This window comes from Octopus bimaculoides, chromosome 1 (genome assembly GCF_046866305.1).
Source record: "Octopus bimaculoides isolate indiv1 chromosome 1, ASM4686630v1, whole genome shotgun sequence".
NCBI lineage: Eukaryota > Metazoa > Mollusca > Cephalopoda > Octopoda > Octopodidae > Octopus > Octopus bimaculoides.
The window spans coordinates 140,938,198-140,947,518 of NC_142928.1; positions in this window are offsets into that span (position 1 = coordinate 140,938,198).

Genomic DNA, 9,321 nt, shown 5'->3' on the forward strand with positions numbered 1-9,321 from the left:
TATACTCTTCAACAGAGAGAATAAGCAGAAAAACAAGGAGAAAAAAAAGTTTGAATGTCGTGGTCAGCGATATATATATATATATATATATATATATATATATATATATATATATATATATAATAAAGTAAAGTTGTGGAATACCGTACGAGTGGAAATATATATGAAAGAAGGTTTGAAAATGCACTTATTTAAAAAAAAAAAAAAGTGCATTTTCAAACCTTCTTTCATATATATATATATATATATACATATATATATATATATTACGGAGATGTACTTGCATAGCAAGTGACCTGATCTGAGATCGTGTGCTGGAACGAAAACAATTGCAGCGTGGAAGGTGTTTATAAGACATTTAAAATAACACACAAAATCCGTTAGATTCACTTCAACATTTAAATTTAATTTGTCAAAATATTTTCGTCGCTTTGAGACCGCGACCTGTTCACTGACAAAATTCTGATGCATCACAGAATTTTGTCAGTGAACAGGTCGCGGTCTCAAAGCGACGAAAATATTTTGACAAATTAAATTTAAATGTTGAAGTGAATCTAACGGATTTTGTGTGTTATTTTAAATGGCTTATAAACACCTTCCACGCTGCAATTATATATATATATATATATATATAGTTGTTTCGATTGTTTGCTATTGTGTTTTTTTGCAAACATGTATTTTATCTTGAAGTTAATTTAATTTCTATAAAGTGTTCGTTACATTCATGATTACATGCATAATGCTTTTGTTCCTCTTGTCTATTTCTTTATTATCCTTAAGTTTTTAGTCGAGCACTACTTGTTCGAATATCTTGTTGAGTAAGGCAGTGAGCGGATAGAAACGTTAGCACGCCAGGCGAAATGCTTAGCGGCATTTCGTTTATCGTTACGTTCTGAGTTCAAATTCCGCCGAGGTCGACTTTGCCTTTCATCTTTTCGGGATTGATAAATTAAGTACCAGTTGCGCATTGGGGTCGATCTAATCGACTGGTCCCCTCACCCAAAATTTCGGCCCTTGTGCCTTTAAGAAAAAAGAAATGTCATAACCGAATGGCGCCTTATACATTCATTACGAAGTAAATATTTATTTCTTTATTGCCCACAGGAGGTTAAAGATAGAGGGGAGGGACAAACAAAGACAGACAAAGGGATTAAGTCGATTACATCGCCTCCAGTGCGTAACTGGTACTTAATTTATCGAACCCGAAAGGATGAAAGGCAAAGTCGACCTCGGCTGAATTTGAACGCAGAACGTAACGGTACAGGAAATACCAATTTCTTTATTGCCCACAGGGGCTAAACATAGAAATGGACAGAACAACTGATGAGATCCGTAGATCGATATGATTTTATATAAAATATGACTTTAAAAAATTAAATGAAATATAGAAAAAATCGAATGAAATTAACTATTCAGGGACAATACAAATGAAGCGATGATCAGGCCACGCTCCGATCCCACAAGCTCCAATCTATCGTTGGTACCTTTTTTGTTCTCTTTTTTTCCCCGTCTATTCACACGGTTCTTTGCACGCACAACACTCGTGCAACATGCTTCTATCTCTTTTGGAACGTACACTCCGACAGACATCACTTCTCTAGTCACACCTTCCTTTTCAAATGAAAAGTAAAAAGTGGCCAGAGATAAAGTTGCCTGTCTTAATTCCTTTTATCCTAGTCTTCCATACTGCCTGTTTCACTATTGCTACAACCGTGAGAAAACAATTCTTACCTTCGTTTGTTAAAACTCCCGGTGGGTCAATTTTTATAATTGACTTAGTCGACAGCTGTACTCTTCCTTCGCCAGACAACAGGTGTTCAGCATAAGCCCACATTTCAGATATCTCCGGGCACTGAACAATAGCGTGACGGACGGTTTCCCTGTCTCCCCCGCATCTTTGACAGGTCGGCGACTGACGCTTACCGTGTCTTGCGAGCTTATCCCAAACGGGCAAGGCACTTCTGTAGCATTGCCAGGTTAAGGACCTTTGACATTTGTCCAACGTTCTCAGCCCGAATGTACGGTGAAACAGGCTGTCCAGCTGAAGAAACCCGAGACCTAGAGTCGCCCCCAGACCATCGTCGCATTCAGACTCTACCAACTCACTATATAAAATCCGTGTGGATGAAATACCGCTAAGCTTTTCGCCTGGCGTGCAAACGATTTTGCCAGCTCGCCGCCCTATCACGAAGTAAATATTGATGTTTATCATTGGTGTTGACAATATTTTATCCCTCAAATTTCTAACTTTTGATATTGTAGTTTTATTTGAACTTTTGTCTTTTTTTGGACATATTTTGCTTGCAGATGAAGGTTGGTTCCAAAATTTAGGAGAGTGATTCGATATGTGTTAAGCGAATGCTGTCATAAGTTAATAAATTTATCTACGTATGTGAGTAGCATGACTTTTCTTTTCTATAGTTTATTTCGTTTCTTCATATTCTTCTATCTACTGTGTGTAGAGGGCGCTGTTTGTGTGTTTCTAAGAACAGAGTATATATTAGTTAATAAATGTTTTTCACTTCCTGATTTATCTATTTTCTTCTGACACTGTATAATTTCTGTTCTTACATTTTCAATTGTTTGGGCTACTTTGTGTTTTTTTTTTTACAATCAAGTTTTTTCTGTATATCAGGAGAACAGGTTGTCTGTTTAAACATGTATTGAAAACACGACTATGTTCTAATTATTTTTATTAAAGTTTTCTCGTGTCTTCTTATCAGACCCCTATAGTTTGCCTGGAAAAATCAAATTCCCAAATTCATATTTATCACTATTTCAAGGCAATGTCAGCCTCATCGTCAATGTGGAGTGGTTTTTACTTCTGTGTAACTATGTATGTATGTATGTATGTATGTATGTATGTATTTGAGAAGATATCAATGGCACGCATAAACAGTACACAGAATAAATGAAGATAAGACTTTCATATAATAGAAATAGTATCATAGACAAATAAAATATGAAGAAAATACTCTGAACAAATTTTATCTTTGAAAGCAAATCTTTGGGGAAATCCAAAAATAATACTGCAAAACCGGAAAAAAAAGAAAACAAAACATTAGCACATATAATGACCATATCGCAACGCAAGTTTGAAAAGAAAACATTGATAAAAGGAACAGTTGATAAAAATGATGACGTATAGACAATAAATTACGAATAAGTATATTTAACACACGTGATGGAGAGATATTGAAGAAAAAATATGACATTGACATTTATTTCTGATTAGGTAGAAAATAAGTCATGACTCAAGAGAAATAACGAAGAAGAACAAACAATATCCTAATATTTATATAGAAATATATGCGTATAAATACATTCTAATTCGTGCACAGAGCAACACACATCAAAACGCGTCTATGAATGTTTGTATGTCTGTATACATACATACACGTGCACACACATATGTATATTCAATGATATTACAATGCCGTAGAATCTAAGAAACCTTGCTGAAAGAAAACACTATCCACTCGAAGTTCAGTAAAAATGTGTAAAGGTGTCTTAAAATGTTTGTAGCCTATTTATTTTTGTTCTCTTTTATTGATTTGGTAGAGTGGAATAGACTATATCCATGGCCTTCGCAGACCCCCAGAGACCACTAAGATCGATGCAGATAACGTTGCTCTTGAACATTTGCGACGCATTTTATCTTCATTAATTGACCCATTTCCTAGTTGCAAAATGTGTTTTGAATAGGGCTGCAATAGCTAAAATATCTTTTTAATTCCCAGAGCTAGCACGGATGAGTACCTTTGATGTCTGTCAGAATCTGCCAAATGAAGAAAAGTGCGCAGTACAGAATGTTACTTTCACAAATTAATGTTTTCTATTATGATTCTACTACAGAATATGGTAATTATAGAGGAAGTTTTTCGTTTTCTACAGTATAAAATGTCTTCAAACAGAATTCCATTTGCTCATTTAGCAAAACTTGTGTATTTTAAAATCATATGTCAGTCGCAATGTGGTTTTAGAGCTTCTAACAACAGTACAAAGGATATGATATTCACATCAAGGCAATACTTCTAAAAAATATATTGAACGACATCAAGTGTATTGACCTAACAAAGGTTTTCAATATGGCCAGTAAGCGTTTTGGATGATATTAGAGAATGTCCATCTAGATTTTTCAACTAATGTATCTGAAAGGTCAATTTGTTTTCAGTGTATCACTTTCTCGTTTTACATTTGGTAAAGGTATAAAGCAGATTTACATAGATGTCCCTATACACGATGACGATCAATATTTCATGTTTTCCAGCGATAACATGTCGAACTCTCTTTATTGTATAGAATTCCAAGAAAAACTATTTGATTTACAGCGATTAAAAGTATGGTCAAGTGTCGTCATTACACAACGTTTTTAGTTCGAATGGTCTATCGGTATCATTTTTACTTGCAGGAAAATAGGCTGGTGGGACATATGTATACATCCTGCCTCCACTACGCACATCACCTCTTCTCCAAAACACGTTAGTTCAACCACGTATCCTTCCTCTGCTTATACACCCCCACCCCTTGTGCCTTTCTCCTGAGAGAGAGAGGCACTCTTATGTATTCACACAACACCCAGCCTCTTTCTTTCTTAACTCTTTTCTATAGAATCACATCCCCACTGCATCGTCTATCCATTCATTTTTTTTAAACATTATATAATGTACGAAACGTCAAAAACCAGTTTCCCTTTAATTTTCAAACGTGGGACTAATAATACCTTTGTGGAAGCTTGTCCCTCTTTTATTTTTTCTCATTTTTCTTGCTTTTCCTCATCCATCACATACACACCACACACATTTTTGTACGCATATATATATATATATATATATATATATATATATATATATATATATATATATATATATATATATATATATATGTAAGTGTGTGTGTGTGTGTGTGTGTATGAGGATTTGGTTGTCCGATCAACTACCTTCTCCTAAATCATCGTCTAAGATTTTAAGCATCTCACGGATGATCACAGACGCGTATTGTTGTTGTTGGCACTCGGCCGCTTACGACGTCGAGGGTTCTAGTTGATTCGATCAACGGAACAGCCTGCTCGTGAAATTAACGTGAAAGTGGCTGAGCACTCCACAGACACGTGTACCCTTGACGTAGTTCTCGGGGATATTCAGCGTGACACAGTGTGACAAGACTGGCCCTTTGAAATACAGGTACAACAGAAACAGGAAGTAAGAGTGAGAGAAAGTTGTGGTGGAAGAGTACAGCAGGGTTCGCCACCATCCCCTGCCGGAGCCTCGTGGAGCTTTTAGGTGTTTTCGCTCAATAAACACTCACAACGCCCGGTCTGGGAATCGAAACCGCGATCCTATGACCGCGAGTCTAGCTGCCCTAACCACTGGGCCATTGCGCCTCCACTCAGACGCGTATACTTTTAACGTAATTCTTAGGTAGAATCAGAATGACAGAATGTCTGACAGAGCAATACCTTTGAATTCCAGGCAGACGCTATGCAACGAGTTTTGTATAAGTTTCTGTGTACTTACGTAAAATAGGCGTAGTATGATCAAATGGTTGAAAAATTTGTTTCTCAATTACGAAGTTCCGGAATCGTTCCCATTGCCTGCCAAGTGGGCAAGTGTCATTTTCAAAGCCGCAGGTGGACTCATCGCTTCCGAGTGAAATTGGGTAGACAGAAACTGTATAGAAGTTTGTTGGGTACATTGTACCAATAATATAAAATCTACACACTTGTCATACACTGTGTCATGTTGATTTTATCTGAGAATTACATTAAGGTTAAACCTGTTTGTGGAATACTCAGCCACTTACACACGTTAATTCAGGAGCAGGTAGTTCAGATGATCAAACAACTGAAACTTCAACATCGAATGTCGCAGATCCATTATCACCACACACACACACACACACACACACACACACATCTTAATACGTTCGTGTACACTCGGATGTGGGAAAACCTTTCGTTGCGGAAATAATCACAATGGAAAATACTCTTCATAAACAATGTGGTAAAGCACATTACACTATGAATGACGTTATCGTAAAACGACTGTGCTTCTAGTTCGATATGCATCATCAACTACCGACACCGAATCTGTCGTTCATAGTTCACGGAGTACGGTCGGTCTCATATATTAACAGCAAATAGTACATTTGCTGATGTGAATAAAGCTTAGTAAAGCAGGAATTAATTAACCAGAAGCGCATGAAATAGTGCTGATGGAATATAGGTGTATGTACAATTATATTAACACGCTCATCTAACCTCTGACATGAGAAGACCATTCGCTGCGGAAATATTCTCGACGGGAAAGAATTCTAATATATGTATAATGAAAGGCATACATATTCATCAACACACACATAGCAACAAACAAATACTCATATATATGTATATAGAGTCAACAGATGGGATATAGAGTGTCTCAATATGGAAAACACTTATTAGCGCTCAAATAATTCGAACATACACTCTGCTGACTTGGTCCTCAGTGAAGATAGTAGAGTGTATATATATTTATGCTTCATTGTTCATCATCTAAAAACTTTGAGTCTGCCTTCTCTGTTTACATGTATACACGTGTATATATATTTTGTACATTAAAACCCATGCTTATATATGTTTATTTGAATCATTGTCTCTTTATATGTATGTATGTATGTATGTATGTGCACTTCTTTGTGCGCGTCTGTGTGTGTGTGTGTGTTTGCGGGTTCCGGTCTTGAACCGGGTCCTGTGTTGGCTCTTGTGTAAAGCAATTCATTTTATGATACTGTAGTTCCCTTCAGTTGTTACGAGGTGGCTGGTTCACTTGCCCACGAGTAGAAGGGTTGAAATGGTGTGCATATTTGCTCGCGACAACATAGAGATCTAAACAATTATCGATAGCATGCTCTATGTTACGGAATCATCCTCAATTCCAAGCGACATTCTTAGGTTTACATACATACACATGTGTGTGTGTGTATGTGTGTGTGTGTCTGTGTGTGTCTGTGTGTCCGTGTGTGTGTGTATGTGTGTGTGTGTCTGTGTGTCCGTGTGCGCGCGTGTGTGTTTGAGTGTGCCTCTGTGTGTGTATGTTTACATGCGTGCACACACCTGCACAAACATATGTACAACGATTTTAGATTCGTCCAAAATAGAAACCGATCAGCAGAGGGCACTTGCACTACATGGCGATCTATTTGCTAGAAATAGCCATCAAATCTCTCTTACGAATCTTTATAATATATGCACAGATCATGAATATAATATCTTTGACAATTTGTCCTCCTGATAGAGGTAATTTGGGAGGAAACAGAAAAAGATGACTACAAAATGAAACACATCTAATAGTTATAATGGAATTTGAACAGGGTTGTTTATGAACATATTTATTATTATTTCTTGAAAGAACTCCCGACATGGCTGCGAGAAACCTGTAATAAAACAGGCAATTGCTTAGTATGATGGGAGTTACAAATGGAAAGGAAAGAAGACACACAAAAAAATCTAATGAGCAGCCTCCCTCAAAATAATAAAATGATCGACGCAAAATTCACAAGATGTCACTAGATGTTGATAATGGTAGTAGCTAGTCGGTTTGATGTGATTGTCGACCAACTGTCTGGAGCCTTGTTAGTTCGTAGATCGTCACAGGAAACCCGCCGCGTTTATAGATAACGAATATAAATTTCGAATGCCGCAATCCACTTAACTGCAAATAGGTATCAGGATCAAAAGCAATGGATCATTACCTGAATTAACGAGAGCAATGTATAACAGATGAGAGTTCGTTTTTGTAGCTCATAAACTTGCAAGATCTGGTTTCAGACACTGACATAGGTATAGCCTGGCGCAGAATAGTCTGTAAATAGGTTGAAATAGGTGACTGGCAGACTATCGTTTATTGATTATCACTAAACCACATCTTTCTGCATCCAGTAACACACCTACCATCAATTTTCTTTACAACCGCCACCACTAACAACTCCGCCATCACATCAATAACAACATCACCATCACTTCAGTTGCGTGGTGGTTGCTGCTGTTATTACCGTGGACATCTTTGCGAAAATACATTTCGTTTTATGAGAGATTTCTCATTATATATATATATATATATATATATATATATATATATGTGTGTGTGTGTGTGTGTGTGTGTGTGTGTGTGTGTGTATACGTTAATAAAATTAACTCGGGAAATTGGAGGACATTTTCATTTTATATTTTTATTTTATCAAAAATGAATTCATTGTTAGAACAAAAAAAAAAAAAGGTAAGACTACAAAACACAAAAATATAGAATACGAAAGAATGAAAAATAAAACCAAAAATCAATAATTATCGATTCTATTAACTTTCCTAAATTCACGTTCTTTATCATTCCTTTTCCAAAAACCATATCGTTTTATATTCAGGTCAACATTCTTTTTACAAATTCATTCTGCTAATGTAGCTTCAATCAAATCAAATTTTAACTGCATTTTATTTTTGTGTCTTTCTTCTTTACATTATTATTGTCTCACAAAATCTTAATATTTCTCAGTACGGATTTATTTCTCAAGAATTTGATAGTCAATCAATCAATTTAACATATTTTGTTAATTTCTTTTCCTTTTCTTATTCTTTATAATTTTTCTTATACTAAACTGTTTTATATTTTCCTATTTTTGGTTTGTTTCCTGAATTTTGAAATGCTTTTCTTTATGTTTTTGATTCTTTCATTCTACTTTTTTTTAATGTGACATGTGGTAGTGTCCTTTCAATAAAATAATTAATTGTTTTCTTTCTTTAAATCTTTTAAATCTTTTGAGAATGACCTCTCTCTCTCTCTCTCTCTCTCTCTCTCTCTCTCTAATGCATACATTACATACATATGTATATACATTTATACATGCATTATATACATACTTACATACACACATATTAACTTATATGCATATATAAACACACACACACACACACACACACACGCACACACGCACACACACATACACATACTTGTGTATATACATAACAATATACACCCATATATATGTCTGCATGTCCAAATATGAATATATTTGTGTCACTCTTTTCTCTCTCCCTTTATATATATATATATATATATATATATATATATATATATATATATATATATATAAATATATATATATATATATAAATATATATATATATATATATAAATATATATATATACAATGGTCTTCTTTCAGTGTCCGTCTACCGAATCCACTCACAAGGCTTTGGTAGGCCCGAGGCTATAGTAGAAGATACCTGCCTAAGGTGCCACGCAGTGGGACTGAACCCAGAACCATGTGGCTGGTAGGCAAGCTACTTAT